At 51.0% G+C, this 20,386-nt stretch overlaps 1 protein-coding gene across 36 annotated transcripts in view; it reads left to right on the plus strand.

Moving 5' to 3' along the window:
- Positions 1-786: 786 nt before the first annotated feature.
- PTK2 (protein tyrosine kinase 2) overlaps positions 787-20,386 on the plus strand; it is a 247,100-nt gene continuing 227,500 nt past the window's right edge. For 7 of the 36 annotated variants that reach the window (XM_082720657.1, XM_082720659.1, XM_082720658.1 and 4 more), the window contains exon 1: positions 860-1,025. The gene's annotated coding sequence lies outside the window, so the exon portion shown is untranslated. Of the gene's footprint in view, positions 1,026-20,386 lie in introns of all 36 variants that reach the window. The other 29 variants (XM_082720631.1, XM_082720632.1, XM_082720633.1 and 26 more) reach the window with 17 other exon arrangements.

Here is a 20,386-nt window from a genome sequence, read left to right on the forward strand (position 1 = left end):
TTCGGTTCCAACCGCAAGGTCGTCTTGTTTTATTTTTTAAAGGGCACAAATCAGTACGACTTCCTGCTTGAAACCCGCTGCAGGCCGCCTGCCCGGAGCACACACCCAGCCCAGGGATGCCCCAAGAAGGACCGGCGCGCGCGTCCCCTCCCCTCCGCGTCCTGGCTCCGCTCGGCTGCCCTGGGCTGCGGCCTCCCCAGCCCCGGGGTCGTCCGGCCAGCGCGCGGGCCCCCTCCGGCCCCGTCCGGCCGCCCCCACAGCCCGCTTCGGGCCGTCCTCCAGGCCGATCTAAGCGCGGCCCAGCGCTGGGGCCGACGTCCCCAAGCACCCCCGGGCCTCGCTTTCCTCGTGCGCTGGGGGGTGTGTGTGGTGGTGCCCGGGGCGCCTCACTCCCCGGGGTGGGCGGGAAGCCTGGCGAGGACCCCCGCGAGGACTCGGGTCAGGCCCCGGCCCACAGCGGGGCGCGACCGCGCGGGTTCGGGCCCTGGGGCCGGGCTGCAGGGCGGCGGGCGAGAGAGGCCCGGCCAAGGGGCCGCGTCCGGGCTGTGGGGGCAGGGCAAGCGGGGAGGGTTTCCCCGAGGTGGGCCCGAGCCCGCCCGCCCGGAGTGCCGCCGGTGGCCGCCCCGCGCCGAGGCTTCCCGGGACCCGCCGCCACGCCCGCGCCAGTCCCCGAAAGCCCGGCGTCGCTGTCCTGCGCGGTCCCGGCAGCCGGGCGCCGTGGCGTTCTGGGCATGCGCGGGCCGCCAGGCGCATGCCCGGTCCTTCGGAGAGGCGGAAGCTCGGCGCGGGGACGCGGCCGGGCGCGCGCCGTGGCGTCGTCGCGCGCCTCAGCTGGTCGCCGCGCACGCGCGGCCCGCGCCGACGCAGCACGGCCCCGAGGGCGCAAGCCCGCCGCCGCCGCCGCCGCCGCCGCCGGGCTGGGACTGCTGTGCCCGCGGCCTGAGGTGTGGGAGGGGGCGCCGCCCCTGCGTCCGCCGCGCCGCCTCGCGGTGTCTGCCCTCGCGTCCGTCGCCAGCGCGGTCCGAGTGAGTGCGGGGCCGGGGCGCGGGCCGGGGCGCGGGCGGGCGGGCGGGCCGCCTCCCGGCGCTGGGGCTCGGCAGGGCCGCGGCCGGCGGGCGGAGGGCCGAGCGGCGCGGAGCAGCCGGCCCGGGCGGCGGGTGCGGCGGAGACGGGCCCCTCCCGCGCGCGGCTCGGGAGGCCGAGGACGTGGGGAGGCCGAGGGAGGGGCCCGGGCGGCCGGCGCTGCGGGGAGGGCCGGGGCGCGGGCGGCCGGGGCGCGGGCGGCCGGGGCTGCGGGGAGCCCGGCGGCCCCGGGGAGGCCGGGGACGGGGACGGCGAGGGGGCGGGTTCTGGGCGGACGGCGAGGGAGGAGGCCGGCCTGAGGGGAGGCCGGGGCCCGGGTCCGCGGAGGGACGAGGGGACCCGAGAAGGCCCGGGGGGCGCGGGGAGGGCGGGGAGGGCGGTGCACTCGGGGCGTCGGAGAGGCGGGGGCTCGAGGCCGGGGCGCGCGGGGGGCCGGGGCTTGGGGGGCCGCCGCCGCCTCGGGAGCGGGCCGATGGCCTCACAAACAAAAGGGGGGAGAGACGGAGGACGAGGTGAAGGGAAATCCTTGGGGACCCCGGGGAGCGCCCGGACCCGGCCTGCGGACTCCCTGGCCCTCGGGCAGGCGGGGGCGAGCCTCGAACCCGGGGCCGGGCCGGGCGCTCCCCCGCCGCGGGCGCTCAACCCGCTGGGCCCGGGGCTGCCCGGCGGCGGCCGCGGGGACCTCGTGGACTCATTGTGCCTCCAAGTTTCCGCTGCGGCCGACCAGCCCCCGGCCCCGCTGCCGGCTTCGGCCCCTTTCTTCCTCCGGGGAGGGTGTGCGTGTGTGCGCGTGTGTGCGCGCGTGTGACTTGCTTTTATTTAACTGCGGGATCTCGCTTAGTGCACCGAGGGCAAGAAGACATTTCTTTTGAGTCGTTTCAACGCTGTGTCGCTCTGGCACGGCCCGCCTGCAGCTGGGGTCCGGCCGGGAGCCCGGGATAATAGTGACACTGTCGTGGCCGGGAGCGGGGACATGCGCCCTCGCTGCGGGCGCGTGAGGGTTTAGGGGTCCGCAGGCCAGACGACCCTCGCCGGGATCTTACGTGGAACGTCAGCGCTGTCACGGTTGTGGAAATGGGCCGCTACGGCTCGAAATGAAATGCAGAGACCCCCCCCCCCCCTCGGCCCCCAGTGATCTGTAAAACGGGCCTTGAGGAGTCTGTGAGCGCGGGTCAGGTGTGTGTCTCTGGGAACCCGGGCGGCGGCCGAGGGATCGGAAGGTACATTCGGAGGTAGCCTCACCTTGCTTTTGTCGGGGTGCAGTGTAGGCAATTTTTTCGTGCAGCTGCCCTGGGGAGATCATTTTTAGCGTCCTGCAATATTTATACCCATGAAACTTCTAAAGTTTGTGTTCCAGGGTCTTTAAAAAAAATTATTTATGTATTTGACAGAGATCACAAGTAGGCAGAGAGGCAGATGGTGGGTGGGTGGGTGGGGGGAAGCAGGCTCCCCACTGAGCAGAGAGCCTGGTGCGGGGCTGGATCCCAGGACCCTGGGATCATGACCTGAGCTGACACAGAGGCCTAATCCACTGAGCCACCCAGACGCCCTGTTCTGGTGTCTTTAGGAGTACACTGTTTTATATGGGGCTGTGCTTGGAGGGGAGGTACTAACTTGGCCTACCGCTAGCGTCTTCAATACTTGATTGTACTAAATGTTGTAGAAGCAGCAAGATCAACTATGCCTCATTCTGAATCGTATCTTTCCGGTGATTATTAAATAATCCAATTTGATAGTGAAAGCTGGGAAGAGATTGTTTAAAATGCCTTGCTCTTGCTTAAAGGGTCCTGTAACCCACCCGACACTTGAGTATGTGCACTCACTAGAAGGACCTGCACGTTGTCCAGAGACACTGGCACATCAGGAAGCAGGTCCTTGGATAAGTAAAGCATTGAATGCAAAACGCAGCATTTAAGTTTGGGGCGGTCTGCCGAAGGTGAGTTGTGTTAGATTAGCAGTGAGGCTCCATGAGGGTCATGGTGTTGGGGTGTCCGGGGAGACCAGAAGTTAGGAGCTGCAGTGAGGATCCTTAAAACACTTCTAACTAGCATCCTTTCTTTAGTGCTCCACGCCCATGACTGGGAATGACAACTTGATGTCCCAATTCTTAAAATTGGGTTCTTCAGCAAATCACAGAACTTCTCTCACTAGGAAGTTGGAGAAGTTGTCTAAATAACAGAATTGTATTGTTAAAGCTATCCCCTTTAAAAAAAAATACTGATTAGTTCCTGCAGAAAAAATTACAGTATATTCTGTGTACTGTATATACACTATAGTGTAGTAAAGAATAGTTTTGAAAATTACTAGTCTTTACTGGTTGTTAGTCTTGAGTTAGAGAAGTAGGATCTTAGTTCACTTCTCTATAAAGATTTCATGGAAACCTTTTCTGTATTTTTAAGTGTCTTAGTTTTGAGAAAATAATTGTCTTAAGGGTGACATAACAAAAGATGAGATTCAGAGTCTTAATGTCTAAGTCTTTAACTTCTGAAATTGAACATTGTCAGTTTAGTTTTCAGCTAAAATCTTGTTTTAAATTTCAATATAATTAAAGGTTAAATTTACTTCTGTCATTTGTGAATTGAGTTTTTTTGGCTTATAAATGAGTAAAGTTTAGTTTCTGTAGTAGTTTCTTTTGCCTTAAAGTTTTAGCTTACGAACTTATTTTCATTACTGTATCTCCTTACTAAAAATCTTTTAAATAATTAGCAGAATACTGCTGTGGGGGTCTTTGACAATTTTTACTGATGCCTGTATGTTATTTAAAATGCAAATTTTAAAAACTTGGGCCAAGTAAATGACCTTACTTGAGTCAGTAGTAATACACTCCAGGAAGTTTGTGAATGCAGTAAGCATTCAAATATGAAATTGCATCTGTGTCCTTAGAACGCTCCTTGGTGGGAAAGGATGAGAGTGGTCCCGGCTCCTGTTTGGGTGTACCTGTGTTCCGCTGCCCCAGCCGGCTGCATGAGGAAGTGGTTTTTTATGTCTCTGCTGAAAACCATATTTAGTAGTGGATTATTTGAACTGTTGGTGCCTTTTCTCTTTACTAAGATTTTGCCAAGGCTTCCCCCCCTTCATTTCATGACTACCAAAAGGCAACTTTGTGTAGAAGAAATGAAATTCCTACCTACCACTTTCTGGCATTAATTTCTAGGAATTGTACCAAGTCTTACCGTTCAGAACTACATGAATAAATGTGTTTCTGATAATAAAGTAGCAGAAGAACCCCCCTCTTCCTGTCTATAACAGGTGTTTTGGTGTTTTTGCTAGGCTCTATTATGGAAATAAAATTCAGATAGGCGTATCTTTCAGGATAGATGGGATTTTTAGCAAATGCTGTTAATTATGGTCTGATTTGCCTAAACATAGATGAAATGGTTTTTAGAGGAAAGTATGAAATAGATGTTTTCGCAGGAGCTGCACTATTGCCACTTCTTAGCAGTTGAACACCTCCATGGAGGAGTCTAGTAGCAGCACCTCAAAGTTTCCTTGTTTGTCAGGACCTGAAGCTGTTTCCTTGTGAACTTTGTATTTAATTAAAGTAATCCTGCCTAGATCTTACTGATATACATTGCTACTTACTGTCAACTCACTTTTCAGAACAAGAAAAGTGACTAAAGTTATACATGGGGATGTTACCCACTGACAGGGAAGAGATGTAATGTTACTGGGTACCGGTGTGGGTACTGGGTGTTGTCGGTAGGAGTTCCTACCTTTTTCTCGACAAATTAAATCCGGGAGATGAAACGTGCCAGACCTGAGCTGAGTGCTCTCTGTTCCTCATGAAAACCATTGAGTTGCGTGATTTCTGTCCTCATTTTACAGATGAAACACTGGCCATTTGGAGTTAGAGGAGCCGGCCGTGGGGACAGGCTTGGCCCGCAAGGGACAGATCCTGGTTGGCCAGACCTGCTGAACTTTTCTGCGCAGCTTCTAGGACTAGGCAGGACTGGGGAAACAGTCGCCTCACTGATCTTCTAAAGGGGGAGTGAGTCACGTGCAAGCATAATTACTGTGTCTGGGAAAGTTTAAATTACTATGTTTTCTGTTTGAGCCTGACACTTTCGTATCATGAAGCTATGATGTGGCCAGCGTGGTGTAGGTGAACACTGTAATGGACATACCAGAATTGTTTCATTATTTTAAATTAACTCAAAATTGTTAAATAAAAATATTTAATGCATAGGGCTGTGGTTGATGCTTCTTATTGTTAAAGGTTGTGCTGTAGTGACCTCTACATCTAGAGTTGTTTCGTTGGTGCCTTTCTGGGGAGGGGGGGCAGATATCAGTGTTTAGGAATATAGTTTCATGGGAAGCAAGGACTAATGTGAGGGAAAAGTGAATTGTACATTTATCATTCAGGTTTAATCCCCTTGTAGGACATCCTAGAATTTATGATCTCTAACACATTGCTGCTCTGTAAATGTTTTGGAAGTGAATGTGCTCATTCTCCGATTTAGAATTTTCTGTCATGCTTTTAAGACTTGACCTCCTCTGTACTCCTTTCTCTGGGGCCAGTGGACCAAAACCAAGGCTCAGAAGAACCTAAAAAGTTGAATCTTTGACTGTCTGTGCCTAGGATCTCCTTTCTGCCTCCATGTTCTATCTTGAAAGTCGTGCCATCTGGCGCCTTGGATTCTGCTGTGAATGGTAGGGGCTTGTGGGGTCTACTTGTGACCAAAGCACCATGTGTTTGTCTTTGATGGACAGAAGAGTGAGCTGAAATGATTTTATGCATTCCGTATTTGTGTCTTGAGCTAAGGGAAAAAACATTTCTCTGTCCCTTTACAATTCTCACGTTTTTGTTCTAGAAATTGATTTTGTAGGAGTTGGTCCTGTGTTCGGTAGGACTCATTCTGTGTCCTGAAGACATCGGAAGTTGCTTCGGGCGGCACAAGATGAGCGGGATTCACGCAGGATCCTTGATGACTGGTCTGGGAGCTGTAATATGTCTTTCACTAATCGGTTGGATTCATCACGTACTTTACAAGGGTTTTACCTTCTGCCCTGAAACCGCCTTTAGAAATGCAGCTTCCTAACACTGTCAGTTCCGCAGCGTGCCAGCCTTCTTCACTCAGGCAGGAAAAGTCAGTATTTGGGTAAAAAAAAAAAGCAGTCGTTTGTTCTTCCTCAGCAGTTCCCCCTTAGTCTTGCTTGTCGTGAAGGGAAGCCTGCGCCCACCCACACCTGGTAAACCGGTGACCTGGTTGTTCCGCAGCCACTTGTGAGGTTTGGTTGCTCACCGTCACTTGAACTTGAACTGGAAACGCAGATGCCTGTGCCCCTCCTCCGACCTCCTGAACCAGACTCTGGGGCTGGTGCCCCGGGGGTGGTGTCGGCTTGCTGTGCAGAGCCGCTGCTACAGAAGGTTCCAGCGAAAAGCAGGAGGTAGCTGGTGGCACTCGGTGGTGGATGGCAGAGGTAGCGGGTGGCTTCTGATCACTTTGATTTGCTGATGAGACTGCCTTCGCCTTAGGACTCCCGAGTGTGGTTTTTAGGATTTGTAGAGTCTTGGGAAGACCTTACAACTGATTTTGTGGAGGGATGTTGAATGTTTTATGCTGAGGTCATTTAATTCTTTTGAATCTTGGTTTGGATTTTAAGTAAGCAATTTTGCATCGAAATAGCAGTTTGTGTGGCCCCAGAGTTGAGGTTTTTGGCAAACAGCTGGAGAGTGTGTATGTGTGGGTGCTCAAGGCATGAGTTTGCTGGTGGTTTTGTTTTGGTGCCGAGAGATTGGCTCGTTTACTGGAGTCAGGAGGATCTCCGAGCCTTGGGGTGACTGCTGAAGCACTTCTGTGGGAATCGATTCTAGCCCTAGCATGAAAGTCATATCCAAATTTAATACATACTTGTTTTGCCTTTGTCCTTTATTTTTTCCCTAAGACCAGACCTAGATGAAAGTGTTAAAAGACAGGGTTAGTGATGTGCTTGCTTTCTCCTGTGTCTGCTGCAGAGTTGGACGCACCTGTAGGCACACAGAGGCTTGTGAGCTTGGGGACACGGATTCTGTCATTCCGTGCATATCCGCGGGGCCTTCGTGGCTCCCTGCCACCGGCACAGTGGGTTGGCCCTCAGTGATTGGTTTAGGATTGAAGAGGAGTCCGTGCTCCTGCCAAGGGGGTCTTGTGGTCTTTAAGTACGTGAAGGTTGCTGCTAAGGCAGAGAAGAAGAATTAGGGATGGACCCGGTGGGCTGGACTGTGCCTGATTGCAGCCCAGAGCCAAAGGCTGTTCCCATGTCCCTCCTCTGGTCCGCGTCAGACTTGGGTTAGTGGTGCGGCTCCGTGATAGAGAAGATAAAGGGGAGGAGCGGTGGGAACCAGTACCTGGGACAGCTTCTTTCACCTTGTATGAGTCTGGTGGGGTTGGAGTTTATCGTCGGTTATAGACTGTGACCCCGTTCCGTGCACGTCAGAGTGCCGGGCCTGGAGCAGCGCTCAGGGACTGCCTCTCCGGTGGCTCCTCTCTGATGACCGCTTCAGCCGCCTCTGGTCTCGCGTCGGTCTCCCCGCCCCGCCCCTTCTGGTGGTTTCTGTTGCGTCACTGCCTAGTGCTTTCAAATAGCCTTTTCCTGGTTACAGTGAGGTTGCACATCTTTTTATACATTTACTGGCCTTTCAGGCTCACTGTTTTTGCGAAGTGCCTATATTTTCCTATTAGGTTATTTTAAAATTGATTTGTAGACTTTACATATGCAGGACACACATTCTTTGTTGGTTGTGTATTTTCCTGCTGTCTCTTCCCACTTTGTCATATGCAGTTTCACTGACTCAGTGTTTTTTTGTTTTAAATGAATAGAAGTTTTTAAGTTTAATTAGTGGCATTTATGGGTCTTTTCCCTTGAATGCTTTTTCTGTCTTTCCCTGCCCTGAAGTCATGAACTAGTTCCTCATTTATTCTTTAAGTGCTTTTATATTTCTGCTTTTAACCTTTAACTTTCTAGTTCTCTCAGAATTGGTGTGGGTGTAGAATCTGAAGACGGGATCCAGCTTCGTGAACATGTGGACGTCCCGCTGTCCCAACACTGCTTATTGAAAAGAGCATCTTCTCCTCAGCTCCGCGCAGTGCCCCCTCTCTTGTAAACGAACGGTTCATGTGTGTGTGCGTCTTGGACTCTTGGATTCCCCTGGTACTGCCCCATGTAAGCTGCCTCCGTCATTTCAGTTTTATCCCGAGTCCTGTGGTGCAACTCTTCCCCCTTGGTGCCTCTGCAGGCACACCTTGACTGTCCTTGACTCTTTGCGGATCTGTGTCTATTTTAGAATCACTTGCTAACTTCCAAAAAACTTCTTCCTGTTGTTGCTTGGGATGACATCGAATGGGATCAGAGTGTGGAGAGTCATTCCTCATTTCTACTTCTACAAATAAAGCCTTTGAATGACTGTTGAAGTCTTTCTATGTGAACACAGGCTTTGATTTCTCTTGGGAATGGTTGGGTCACGCACTGGAACAGCTGCATCATGTGGTAGGTGTGTGTTTGGCTTTTTAAGAAAGTGTCAAACCCTTGGCCACCTGGGTGACTCATTCGACTGGTTAAGCGTATGCCTTTGGCTCAGGTCATGATCTCAGGTCCCGGAATTGAGCCCCGCATCGGGCTCTCTGCTCAGTGGGAAGACTGCTTCTCCTCCCACTCCCCCTGCTTGCATTCCTTCCCTGTCTCTCTCTCTCTCTCTCAAATAAATAAATAAAATCATTAAAAAAAAAAAAGTAAGTGTCAGACTTTGTTCTAGACTGGCCGAACCGTTTTACACCCACCCCAGGCTTTTGTGGGAGCTCTTGTTACTCTGACCGTTGGGGCACCATTGGGCGTGCCCAGTCTTTTAGCTCTCTGGCCGTTTTGGTAGGTGTGCAGTGGTCTTCCGGTGTGGTTTTATTTGTCTCCCAGATGCCTGATAATGTCGAGTATCTTCCCGTATGCTTCTTTGCCACCCATGTATTCTTTGATGTTCAAATGTTTTGCCTATTAAATTTTTTTTCCTTATTGGTGGGTTCTTTATGTATTCTGGATACAAGTCTTTATCATATGTGTGCTCTGCTTTTCTCTCATGCTGTGGCTTGTTTTTGCATTCTCTTTCTCTTTTAAAGATTTTATTTATTTATTTGAGATGGTGAGAGAGAGCAGGAGTGGGGGGTTGGGGAGGGGCACAGGCAGAGGGAGAAGCAGACTACCCACTGAGCAGGGAGCCTGATGGGGGACTCGACCCTGGGACCCTGAGATCATGATCTGAGCTGAAGATAGACATTCACCAAGGTAGCCCTCTCTCTTTTTAAAAAAAATTTAGAGAGATTGTATGTGGGGTTGGGGAGGGGCAGAGCGGGAGAGAGTGTGTCCCAACCAGACTCCACGCTGAACATGGAGTCCCATGTGGGACTCGATCCCACGACCCTGAGATCATGACCTGAGCTGAAACCAAGAGTTGGGCGCTCAACCGACTGTGCCACCCAGGCCTCCCGTGTTTTGCGTTCTCTTAACAGAGTCTTGAAGAGCAGAAGTTAGACATTTTGATGATGGCTCGTCAGTTTGTTGTTTTATGGACTGCTTTTATTTTAAAGTTTACTTTTTTTAAGATTGATTTTATTTGAGAGAGAAAGCAAGAGCGCAAGCAGAGGGAGGAGACAGAGAGAGAAGAGGCTCCCCACTGACCAGAGAGTGCGACTCGGGGCTCCCTTCCCAGACCCTGAGATCATGACCTGGGCCGATCACAGACCCTTAACTGACTGAGCCACCCAGGCACCCCTGGACTGTGCTTGTTTGGTGTCATAGTTAAGAAATCATTGCCTAAAACAAACCAAAACAAATCATTGCCTAATCCTAGGTCACAAAGGTTTTTCCTATGTTTCCCTCCGTCCCCATCTAGAAAAGTTTCAGGTTTTACGTTTAGGTCTGGGATTCATTTTGAGATACTTTTTTTTTTTTAAATGGTGTGAGATATTATTTGTAGGATTCTTAATTTAATTCTGATTATTTGTACAACTCTTTTGAGGTATAGAACAAAGATGTAGCTCCTTCGAGAGAGCTTTTTTTCCCCCTTTTTTTGCTTCAACCAGTTTGGGAATCACCTTAAAGCAAGGTTAAGGCATGAGGTTTTGGACCACCCAATGCTGTCATTTTACTGGAGAGATGATTCGCCTCTGGTTTCTCTTATCTGGAGCTTTGTAGCCTTTAGGGTCCTGCTTGTTGAGGTAGGGTTTTTGGTTAGACACCCTGAGGAACCCAGCTTTTGATTCCTATTCCTCTTTCCCCGCATGGTTGTAGAAATGAAAGTTGAGAACTTTCAGAATTGGCAAATGACTTCAGGACAAAGGTGGTTTCTGTGCTTGTTGAGCTCTTTGGGTTCCTGATTTCACTTTAATTTTGGCCTGGTATTTCCTTATTATCTTGTCAGTTTCTGGTTGATTTTAAGATTTTTAAAAGTACTCTGTCCATCTTTTTTAGTCTTTTTCAGGGGGAGGATTGGGCCTGACAACATAGCCTGTAGTTAAGGAGCCAGAGGAGATTCTTTTCCATTTCACTCCAGTGTTTCAATCCAGAGTCTAGACTGGGATCTGTGTCTCCTGTAGTCCCTGTTAACCATGTGTGGCTCTTTAAGCCAAATTAAATAAAATTAGAAGTTCTGTTTGACAGTCACACTAGCCCCACTTGGGGTGCTCAGCACGCAGGTGTGACTAGTGGCTATGGCGTTGGGCAGGCAGAGATGGGACGTTGTCGTCATTGGGGAGTGTCTGTTACACGGTGCTAGCCAGACTCTTGAGAACCTCAAGGGATTTGCAACGGTGCGTGCGTCTGCTTTGGAGAACCACCAGTCCAGGTGTCCTCGATGCTTCAAGTTTGACTCTTTCTGGAGTCTGCCTAGAGCTGGAACAGCTAGACAGGTGATTGAGCCTCTTTGATAGGCTCATCGTGGAGCCTGTCCGTAAGCGGAGGTGTGGGTTCTCACACTGGTGCAGGCGGCATTACGGGGGGCTGGGTGCACTGAGTAGGAAACCAGTAAGTGTCTGCCTAGTGCTTACTTGTTGTATCTGTTTTATTTTTGTTTTGTTTATGAAGAGTAGCATTAACTGAAAATTATCAAAATTAAATAATGGATCAGAAATTAAGTTTTACCCTTAGCTAAAGTGTCAGGTATTCGTAACTGAAGCTGTCAGGGTATTGTAGTGTTGTAGAGAGGCAGGTCTTTCTAACAAAGAAATCTGAGCTAGGAGACAGAAGGTGGAGGTTGGGATGTTGGTGCTTCGCCTTCAGTCCCGTGGCGTCCGATACCGGCTGCAGCTCTTCAGTCCCGTGGCGTCCGATACCGGCTGCAGCTCTTCAGTCCGGCGTCTGCCATCTTCGAGGCTCCGGGTGCTGGCGCCGCGTGGGGTCATGTGCACATGTGCTGGCACAGGTGACCTTTGACCGGTGCAGGCCGCCTGACCCCCCATAGGTGAAAATCCACAGTTAACACATATTTTTGTGTGTGTGTGTTATATACTGTATTATAAAAAAGTAAGTTAGAGAAAAGGGGATGTTAAGAAAATCAGGAGAAAATACATTTGCTGTGTGGCGTGGATTGGAGAAATCTGTGTGTGAGTGGACCTGGTTGATGGAGAGCCGGCACTATTAGACAGCTGTCTTGTGCCTGGGGTCGTGCTAAGCCCCTGGGGCAAGCAGGAGGGGGTGACACACTCGGTGTGCCGTGTGGTGTCCCCAGCAGTCGTGGTCCTGGAGCAGAGTGCTCTGAGGACCTGGAGGTATGTCCCGGGTCACAGTCAAGCTCCGAGGTCAGCATACTGTCTCTGTTCAAGGTCAGATAGTAAACAGTTCAGGCTTTGTAGGCCACATAGGGCCTGTCATTTTTTTTTCTTTCTTTTCTTTTTTTTTTTTTTTTTAACAACTCTTTAAAAAGGTAAAAGCCTTTATCAGCCCAGGAGCCATACAAAAACTGGCTGTGGACCAGATGCTGTGACCTCCGCAGGTCTGGTTGTGTGCAGGGATCTGGAGAAATTGAATAGTAGGTGGGCAGCAGGCAGGGCCTTGTGGAGGACATGCCCCCTGTAAAAGTGCCGAGGTGTGAGAGCCGGGGTTTGTGGGACTGAACGTTTTTACCAGCGTTTAGCAGTACAGAAAGGGTTGGGTCGAGCAGGAGTGGGGTTGATACTGCTGGCAGGTCAGAGCAGCGTGTGGTTGACCCTGACAGGAGCAGATTCATGTGGCAGGAGGGCGGCTGCGTCAGGACTAGAGTGGGTCAGGGAGGTGTTACAGTAATGCACTTCGGAAGGGGAGAAACCTGACCCTTGTCACTGAGGGAACGGCTGCCTGGTGTCTGTCACCCAGCTAGTAAAGTGATGGGCAAAGTTCAGATGGTCCGGCTGAATAGCCTGTGTTCCTTTAATTACACAATTACGTTGTACACACGAGTGAAGAAGGTCTCACTTAAGGGCATGACTGAGGAACTGGAGAGAGAGTGACTGGAGGCCTGTTTCTCAGTCCGTCTCCAGGCTCTGACCAGGGCGAGGAAGAGGCAGAGCCCGAGCGAGGGGGTGTGCGGAGCACTTCCAGGATGGCTCCCGGATTTCTCCCGTGGTGGAAAGACCATGAAGATCTTTCTGTTCTTAAGTGCTTGCTGATCAGACTGTTGCTTAAGGAGGAAATGCTCTCTCCTAGGTCCATGAACCCCAGAAATGGTAAGAATTGTGTGAGTTATTTTCTTGGGGTAGGAATGCTTGGGCTTTCGTCCCATTATCAAAGTGAGCCCAACCCAAGGGAGGGCACTCCGGGCACTCCTTATTATTAGACTGTAGACACCTGACACTCGGCACAGGTGTGAGCTGTAAGGGAAGGCTAAGCATCCAAACCACAGGACTTTCACTTTAAATATAACACATCACAGACCGCTACATGGAACAGACTCTCGAAGCTGTCGCCGAAGCCCGACTGTCCCAACCAAACGCTGCCAGTCGGCAGTGGAGACGTCTCCCCGGCCTCCCCTGCCCTCCCAAGAGACCCCACAAGGCACAGTGTTGGTACACAGAAGGCCAGCCAGCTGTTTGGGACTCTGATTGGCCTGGGTTTCAACACTGCTCTTGTGCACTAGAGGAAGCTACAGTTCATGAACTGTCAGGCGTATCTTAACAGTCCCGTGGCTGTGAGAGATGGTCCAGTGTCACTTTTAGTCGGCTGTGTCGGTTCAAAAAGGAGTGTCGTTTTTCTGTCCGCTCAGAAGCGTGTTGCTGGTTCATAGTTGTAAGACAGGGCCTGATGCCCACTGTCACAGGTGGCTCTTCGGACAAGTGCAGGAGGAGCCTGGCAGCCGGCGGCTCGCTCGCGCCAGGCAGATCGGTGCGCTGTTCTGGAGTCCAGAGCAGGTTGGTTCATGTCTGACCTCAGCGTTATGTGTAATGTAGGAAGTGCAGACTTACACATTGTAGCAGGCCCTGCAGAGAGCTGCTGGTTTTGGAGATACATGGCTGCCCTTAGAAGATGACTCTTAGAGGGGAGGTTTAGACATGGGTATATGTCTGAAAAAGTTTCCTTTTCCTCTTGAGACCAACTGTGACCTCCATTAAGGGCCTGGTATCATGAGTGGCAAAGATATAAGAAATGATGGAATTCAGTGATGGTGTAGACGTTAGAAGTGAAAAACCCTGGGCTGTGTGAGATATTACCCATAAGATTTCAGCCTGGGGATAATTGTGATTCCAGTATTGGCGAAACGTTTGGAATCTCCTTGTCTGTGTCATGGCAGAGAAGGCTTTGCTTTTTGCTTTGGAAAAAATACAGTAGTTGTGTTCTAAGGACCTGACTTGGTAACAGAGGTAGCAGGAGTGACTTAGTTTAAATGCAGGTTGTCTATGTAGGAATGTGTGATGGGTCACGACTAAGTGTTTGGCTGCTAAAGAGTTAATGTTTGTCTTTGACTTTGCCCTTTCGACCATTTCATTGGAAGTTTTAAACTTTTCCACTGGGTGTTTGCCTCCTTTATTTTTCTTGCTTTAGATAGTCTAGGATTGTAGAGGTTGATCTAAATTTAGGGATCATCTGGTTCGGGGCTCCCACTTCAGAGCTGAAGAACTAACCCAGAGAGGATGAGTGGCTTTTGGATAGACACAGAGGAGGACTCGCAAGACACTCTTGGCCGACTTCACTCTGCGCTCGCTGGTGACCTTTCGAGTAGATGAGCAGGGTGTGAAGACACCTTGTAAAACTCCGGTTTCCTGTTAACTGTCAGGAGCTTGGAAAAAATTGATGTAATTGGAAAGTGGGTAAGAAGGGGACAGCGTTGAGTCTGTTGCTCGAACTGTATCTAAGTAGCATCTGGTTTGCATTTAGTTATTTATTTCTGCATTATCGTGGGTATTTGAGAAGTGACACAACATCTCACACATGTATATAGTCTGAGTTTCAGAAAACTAATAATGCCAGCTCTGCACACTTATCTGTCACACTTAAGGCATTTTCATGAGTCACTCTTGACTCCTGAGCATCTGCCATGACGGGGACTCATTAAGAAGACGACAGTCCTGGGTGCCGGCTGGCCCATGCTGGAATGTGTCATTCCTGATCTTGGGATTGTGAGTTTGAGCCCCACTTTGTATGTAGAGATTACATAAGTAAATAAAGTAAGTTAAAAAAGAAAAAAGATAGTCACTTCCCCAGGAAGATTTTGGGTGTATCAGTGGTCCTGAAACACTGAGGTTTTGTAAGAATTGCTGAGGACCATGTGTGAGAGACGCAAACAGGCGCGGGGGTGCCACAGTCAGTTAAGTGTCCTGCTCGTGTTTTCAGCGCGGGTCCTGATCTCAGGGTCATGAGATGCGGCCACCATGTTCGGCTCTGTACCCAGTGTGGAGTCTGCTTGGGATTCTCTGTCTCCTTCTGCCCTGCCCCATCCCCTCATGATCTGGCTTTTTCTTTGAAAAAAAAGAATTAAAACCAATGTGATGGTATCATCCCACAGCGATGTTGAGTTACCATTCCTGATGTGGAAGCCAGTCACCTGCCTTTTAAACTAGCTTCCCCTCATGCTGAAGAAACACTGCTGTACTGTTGGTGAAAATACGTTGTAAATCTGAGAGGCCCCTACAACTCCCTGCAGGTTCTGTGGCTCACTAGAAGGACTCACAGAACTCTGAGAAGCCATTACACTCCTGGTTATGGTTCATTACAGGGCGAGGATGCAGGTGGCGGTCAGTGAACAAAAGCACAGGGCCTAGTCCTGGGAAGACCAGCAGGAGCTTCTAGTCGTCTTCTCCCGGTGCGGGTGCATGGACTTCTCCCAGCACTGACGCTGCCAGCCCAGGAAACTCACCTGAGCCTTGGGGTCCGGGGTATTTAAGGGGGGTTATCCCGTAGGCACTTGCCAGCTGCATGGCCAGGTTTAGTCTGCAGTCCCTCTGGAAATCAAGCTGGTGTTGTGTGTGGCCCAAGGCTCCACCAGAAATCACATTGTTAGCATAGACTGTCTGGTGTGACCCAAGGCCCCCCAGCTAAACGAAGACTGAAAGACTACCTCATCAGGCAGGACATTCCAAGGGCTCAGAGGTGACTTCCCAGGAACTGGGCAATGGCCAAATCTGCTTGGGGCAAGCTTAATCCTTTCCTGCATGAAGCCTACAAAGTAAATTACTATTTCTTTTTTTTTTTTTTTTTAAATATTTTATTTATTTATTTGAAAGACGGAGATCACAAGTAGGCAGAGAGGCAGGCAGAGAGAGAGAGAGAGAGGGAAGCAGGCTTCCTGCGGAGCAGGGAGCCCGATGCGGGGCTCGATCCCAGGACCCTGAGATCATGACCTGAGCCAAAGGCAGCAGCCCAAACCACTGAGCCACCCAGGCGCCCTGTAAATTACTATTTCTGTCATTACCAGGGAGTTCAAGAAATTACTGCTTTTAGGTAGGAGGTATGTTGCAACCACATGTAGTGTGATTTGCCACAAAACTAAAATACCAGAATTTCTGCACACAAGTGAAGCCGTCTCCAGAAGTGTGTCATCCTTGACACCTGTCGGAATGTTTTCATCAGGAATTTGAATAAAGATCAGGAGTTAGTGCTGGAGGACTGTTCATTTTTAGAATCAGAATTTTAAAATATTTCGATAGGTTGTGACAAAGTACTAAAATCAACAAGGTAAAATTTATAAGGAATAAAGAAAGGTAAAATGGCAGAGAAGTTAAAAAGAAAAAAACAGCTGAGAACTTAAAGATGTGTGAAATGTGCCTTAGCTGTACCTGTGTGCGGAAAACCTGGGGAAGTTGACTGAAAAGGATCGGCAGGCTTCTCTGAAGGGGCAGATGGTAGATATTTTAGGTTTTGCAGACTAATGGGCAAAACGAAGGATATTATGTAAGTACTTACATAACAAGAGAAAACACTGTAATTTCTACAAAATTTTTATTGACAGAATTCCAAATAATAATTGAGTATATAAATATATTATAATACAGGTCTACTAATAAGAGTGGAATTCTTTTTTCGGGGGGAGGGTTGGATAACATTTTTCCTGGTTGGAGTTCGAGGTTCGTGATCCCTCATGTCACGGCCAGTTACCGGTGGTCGGTCTGTCGGTGCTGATCTGCACGGAACGTCTCCACGTGGCATCTCTGGCGGCAGCTTCCCGCTGGCGGTGCTCGTGGATGCGGACACCGGTGTGGAAGCTTGTCCTCTCAGCTGAGCGTGCTCGCGGTTTGGCAGACGTCTGTAGAATTCCAGGAGGCTCTTTTTGACGCTTGCTTCTCTGCATGTCATCTCAGCGCTGATTCGTCTCTTCCGGTGATGGTCCGAAGGAAGTGCCTCAGTCGCGTGGTTCAGTGGCTTTGAAGTACGTGGCTTCTCGTTGTACCCGCAGTGAGGTCTGAGAAATGCTGCTGGAACAGTAGTTTGAACTCAGAAAACACATCTGCTGCAGATCTGTGCGGGGACAAAATCCGCTTCTCTCTTTAGCTGTTTATTTTTTTATTTCTAAGTAACCTTTGTGCCCAGCCTGGGACTTGAACCCGGAGCTCCGGAGTCCCACGCTCCTGTGACGGAGCCGGCCAGCGCCGCTGTCACTCTGGCGGCGCGGGAGGCTGCTTGTGATCAGGTTGCTTGCGGTCACCGCCTGAGGCCCCTCCCGTGCCGTGTATGTTTAGGGGAGCTCACGATGAAGTGTTCACACGTGTGAGCAAAAGCTGGCCTCTGCAGCAGCTCGGTGTTTGGTAAGAGCGATGCCTGAAGGAGGGTCTTGAGTTTGGAAAGATTTCGGTCTTGGCTCTGAGGCTGGAAAGTCCCACCAAAGCCTCGCACGCCACGCTGACCTGCTGTGCGGCCGGACAAGCCAGGCTGTTTTCCTGACGCTTGCTGTCGGTGCTCCTGGCTGGGTAACTCACGATGGGTCGGAACATTTCCCCCGGGCACCTATTGCTGACTAACATATTGGAGAACCCTAGCTCAACGCTTTGAACAACTTCTCTTTTCATACTCTCGGTGACATTTCCAGGTAACCCTTGTTCTGCTCTGCAGACATTTTTGCTGTCTTCAGTTATAGTATGTTAGCAGATTCTGCTCCAGGTCGTGTTAAGTCAGTGTTTTCTCTTTGAAAGGGTTCTCCTAGCAGTTCTCCACCAAGAACTGCTCCCAGAGGCCCCGTCCTCGGTCCCTTTGCTCCATGCACAAATAGTCGAGCGGTGTGGGTTACACCTGTTGGCTCAGCAGCACCGAAGGAGACCCACTCAGTCCCTCGCCTCTTTCCGTCCTTGACTCTCAGTGTTGCTCCTGGGGTCCCCCTTGGAGCGGCCGTTCTTGCCGAAAGGGTCGTTGATTTCAACAAGTGCACTTTTTTTTTTTTTTAAAGATTTTATTTATTTACTTGATAGACAGATCACTAGTAGGCAGAGAGGCAGGCAGAGAGAGAGGAGGAAGCAGGCTCTCTGTTGAGCAGAGAGCCCGATGTGGGGCTCAATCCCAGGACCCTGGGATCATGACCTGAGCTGAAGGCAGAGGCTTTAACCCACTGGGCCACCCAGGCGCCCCAACAAGTGCACTTTTCCTCTGCACATTTCCTTTGCTGTTGAGTTAAACATGATTTAATGAACTCCTTGTCATCCATGTGAGGTGGGGGGACTGTTTAGGGTTTGCAGCAGAGGAGTGACACCACCTGCTCTAGGTTTGGAACCAACGTGTGCGGTGGGGCGGGGCCCAGAAAGCCGGCCCCAGAGCGCCGCAGTCATCTGGGCGAGTGGTGATAGTGGTTCGCGGCACCATGGTGTTGGTGAACTCACGCCATGGCAAGAGGACAGGGTCTGGGCCTGTTGTGTGGGAAGAGCCAACATGACTTGCTGACCAGACAGGATGAGGAATGTGGGAGGAAGACAGGAGGCAGGGATGATAGCCGTTGTTTATGGCCCCAGCGGTTGGAAGGGGACGTAGTCAGGAACGGAGAAGACTGTGTAAGAAGGTTTGTGGAGGGGGCGGGTCGGTCAGCTCCTGGCCTGGGAGGTGTTGCACGTTTTACTCGGTCTCCAAGGGACCTAGAAGTGGGTCCCAGCATAGAGTACACTTGCCAGGGTTTGGTCAGGAAAACACGGACCATTCTAGACAATTTTTACTAGTCAACTTCAACTTCCACCCTGATTGTAGCAGGAAGGGGTTTTGGGAGGTGTAGCTCTGCCTTCTCTTCGGTGAGGCCAGGAGAAGGCGGAGAAGGTGGCTCTCCTGCAGAGGGAACGCCAGTCCATCCAGCACAAGAGCCGGGCAGGTGGTCTGAGCTGGAGGGAGCAGTTTTAGCTTCGTTAGCCTGGAAACAGCATTTGATGTGAGTTTGCCTGGGAGGTGAGCATAGCTGAGAAGAGAAAGTACAGAGCCCCGGGCCTCTGGAAGGAGCGAGCGTCTGTGGGGCAAGAAGAAAACCACGAGAACAGGAGTGGGAGATCAGCGCCGGTCCGCTGTTGCCGAAAGGTCGAGTCCTGAGCTCTGGTGATTGGCTTGAGCAGTGCACAGGTCATTGGTAGTCTTAGAAGAAGTTTCCGTGGCGTGGGGGGCCGGAGCCAGTGGGTTCACGGGGTAAAAGGCCAGCAAGAGTTTGTGACACCGAGTGTGCTGTGTGTATGCTGGTTTGCGGAATTACTTGGACGCTGGCTGTTTTAAAGCGCGTGGGCTGATTCTGATGTTAGCTTCCTCCTTGGTATCGACTTACGCTGATGCTCTTCTCCCGCAGGACCTGACCTTCTTCGGGTTCTTGCTGCACTGAGTGTGTTAGGGTGTGCCCTCCACACTTCAGGTGTTACTTCGGGAGGCTTTCTGTCGTGTGCAGATCTGCCCGTGTGGTGGTGTGACTGCCAGCTTGCTTCCTAAGGCACCTGCTGCGGTTTACTTTTGAGAGCGGCCACACTGTTTCTGTAGTTACTCCGTCCAGCTTTTCCTATCGCCCTTTCTAGGAGGGGCAGGAAGGAATGGCTCATTCTTCCTTACCTCGATCTGGGACCCTTTGCTTGGTGAACTGCTTCTACTTACACAGGGACCTGTTTCACCCGGAGGTCGCCGGTGCCCACTGGGCTGCGTCTCTCGCTCAGTTACACTCTGGCTTTGCTCCGCATTCTGTATACTGCGGGAACATGGTCCATGGTCCTCCTTTTTGTGTCTCTCAGGCAGACGAGATGACCCGTCGGTAGACTGTCACAGCCATTAGTTCTCTTGTGTAATTGAAGGGTCGCCTTGCTTTGAGTGTGTCAGTTGTGCCTGTTAATCAGTTAGAGTAGAATAGTGTTTCTTTCACTTATTTTTTTTTTTTAAAGATTTTATTTATTTATTTGACAGACAGAGATCACAAGCATCAGAGAGGCAGGCAGAGACAGGAGGAAGCAGGCTCCCCGCTGAGCAGAGAGCACGATGCGGGGCTCCATCCCGGGAACCTGAGATCATGACCTGAGCTGAAGCAGAGGCTTAACCCACTGAGCCACCCAGGCGCGTTTCTTTCATATTTTTAAGCCTTTGCCAAGTCGAATTTTCTGGGGATACTATTTACCGTGTAGAACAGCGGTGGTTAGGAGAATGGGTGCGGGCTGGTCTTGCTCTGAATCTCAGACCTGATCCTTGTTCGCTGCCTGTTGAGAAGGTTCCCGACGCTCTAAGTCTCTTTCCTCATCCGTGAGGGTGAGAGTACCGTGACTCTGGTAGAAATGTGATGGGACACAGTTCCTGGTAAGTGGCTGGTCAGGGAGGGATCCTGAGGGCAGCAAATAGAGCTGCTGGCGGTGCGGTCCTTTCTGTCGGGAGAGCTGGAAGCTAGTCTCAGCCGTTCCCGGACGTGTCCGGCCAGCATGTGGGAGAGCCGGCTGCGGTGCCTACC

This window comes from Mustela nivalis (genome assembly GCF_964662115.1).
Source record: "Mustela nivalis genome assembly, chromosome: 2".
NCBI lineage: Eukaryota > Metazoa > Chordata > Mammalia > Carnivora > Mustelidae > Mustela > Mustela nivalis.